The 2572-nt window shown below is 41.3% G+C and overlaps 1 protein-coding gene across 1 annotated transcript in view; it reads right to left on the reverse strand.

The window, feature by feature from the left end:
* The window catches only part of LOC101848598 (polypeptide N-acetylgalactosaminyltransferase 5), a gene marked incomplete in the record, with an annotated part of 67468 nt that overhangs the window by 5959 nt on the left and 58937 nt on the right, over positions 1 to 2572 (reverse strand).

A 2572-nucleotide genomic window follows, 5' to 3' on the forward strand; every position in this document is an offset into this window, starting at 1 on the left:
TACATCGAATAGATATTTGTGGAAGGGGTGGGGGTAGGTACTGAGAACAGGGATGGGGGTAGGGGGAAAAGGTGAGTATCGTTAAATGCCAATGCACTTGTTTTCCCACACTCAACTAAATCATACTTGTAAAATCGCATAGAACGAAGCAATTTATTATGCTTCTATGCATACAACAAATGTGACAAAATAGAGGCAGTTAGTCAGATTCCAAGAAGGTGAATCAGCAATCAAGATCCCTCTGAAGCTAGGCAATAATTCAAAGTTGGATCGCCTTAATACGCCAACTGGTTTTAGTTGTGTGTTTCCTCTAGATCGTAGAAAATGAACATGTACTTAAGTCCTTACAACTTTAAGAAGACCCTGGCATCTGTGGCACGACCTCAGACGAAATTGTTCCCATGTTTTTTTCATTCTCCATACGATCCTTCCCCCCCATTTTCATGAGAAAGAAATACTCTTCACCTCCCTTGGCATTCTTCATAAGAGACCTGCAAAACAGTTTCCTTCTTTCCCTTTCTTTCATTTTACCGCTCCGTATCCTTCTCCCCCGCCCTCGTTCTCAGTACACGTAAAAGAAAAAGAACAAGAAAAGGGTGTAACAAAGGAAAGAGTAAGAAAAAAAAAACCAGCGGAAAAAAACCCCAACCTAAAAAAACCCCATACCCCATAAATATATAAGAAGCTTCCTAGAGTTGGGAAGAGATAGAATTTTTGATGTGTTCCCTCTTCTCATCTCTACCCTTGATCTTCTACCTGTCTGTGATCTCGCGAGTCTCCTCTTCCCTCAGTGAGTGTGAACAAACAAACAAATAGACTAATATGTTTGTTTACCGGCAGACGTTATCTTTCTTTGTGCTGACTGGGACTTTGCTCTCCATGTCAAACGCACCTACTTTCAAAAACACACTCACACACACATAGACAAACTCTCGCTTTCTTTCCTCTCCCCTCTCCCTCCCTCTCCCCCCCCTCTCTCTCTCTCTTTCTCACATAGAGTCTACACGCGAACACACATACACTCCTCCCACACACACACACACGTGCGCGCGCGCACGCGAGCACACAGGTGTAAATGGCCCATGATCCGATGTCTCCACCATTCCCTGTCTCCGCACTAGTATAACAAAACAATTTACACAACTTACAAAAACAATTTACACAGCATACGGAAAATAATTTACACAACATACAAATGAGGAAAGACGCACTTGAAACAACTCATTCACGTGTTACAAAGCAGCACTGTTTCCAACACTTCTCTAAGTCCCCCCTCCCCCCTCTCCCACCCTCACCAAATCTAACCCCCCCAAAAAAAACGTAGAGAAGATATCACTTGACATCTCCACCCCTTTTTCCCCACGTGCAGAAAAACATCTACACAACATAAAAGCATCCCGTAACGTCATTACAGTATTATCCTTTCCCCAACCCAGAAATGTCAGGAAAAGAATGGAGCACGATGGTACATTTTCCCATCTAAGTTTGATCTAAAAAATAATATGGAGTGTACTGCTAGTGTATACTTTGAATGTGTTCCTGCGCGTGTGTGTATGCGTGTGTGTGAGTGTGTGTGTGTGTGTGTGTGTGTGTGTGTGTGTGTGTGTGTAATGTTTGACCGTGTCTATATTAGAAAGCTTTCTGAAAACACAAAACACACAGCAACTTCTTGTTGTAGTTTACAACATTTTTTAAGTTTATGGAAACGGAGGGAAAAAGACAAAATCATAACTATAAAAATCATACTACCATTATAATCTATCGTTTCTCCTTTGGCTTTATAAATGCTCCATAACAGTATCACTTTTTTATTTGGTGACCTTTACTGTGAAACCTGATGCTAAAGGAATGGTTTGTTTCTTTTTCAGTCAAACCTGGAAGGTTGTGCTTACCACCAAATAAAATGTAAATCCATACTTGTAATGTGGATGGTTGATAGGGCGTTCTTTGGTGGGATGTGCTCCTTTATTTTCAAATAAAACATCTGTCGTATGCTACTCCTATCAAAGATTGTACATAACAGGATTGTTCGCTCAGCCAAATTAGTGTCCCCGGGAGTCCGCGCTTTGCTTCAGATGGCTTGGCAGTCTTTGTTTTGAAGCTCTCTTTCGTTTCTCCACAAGAAGAATAGGAATAGCACAATTACACGAAGTAATACTTTTTAAAAATATTTACAACAGCTTTCGATGAAAGGAATGATTGGTGCATTAAGTGATTCTGAACCACAGTTAATTTTGTCAAATTCGAAAGTTAAGTGGTTCGTAAGTTTTAGGCGGCCAATTTAAGTGAGGAACTTTCACAAATATAATATGTATATATTAAACGAAGTAATACTTTTAAAAAATACTTACAATTACACGAAGTAATACTGGAACGGCTGAGGCTGTGGTGTGGTGAGGTGCGGTGTGGTGCAGGCTTCTGAGAGAACGAGGGAGTGCGAGGTGGTCACGGCATCCAAGGCTTTTATCCACATCTGCTCCGCCAGCCAGGCGGAACGACCAGAATCTGAGACATTGCAACGCCGTGCGATTTAGGACTTTAAGGTGTCGTTTAGTTTTTACCTGACAACTCC

Source organism: Aplysia californica, unplaced genomic scaffold, assembly GCF_000002075.1.
Source record: "Aplysia californica isolate F4 #8 unplaced genomic scaffold, AplCal3.0 scaffold00302, whole genome shotgun sequence".
Taxonomy (NCBI): Eukaryota; Metazoa; Mollusca; class Gastropoda; order Aplysiida; family Aplysiidae; genus Aplysia; species Aplysia californica.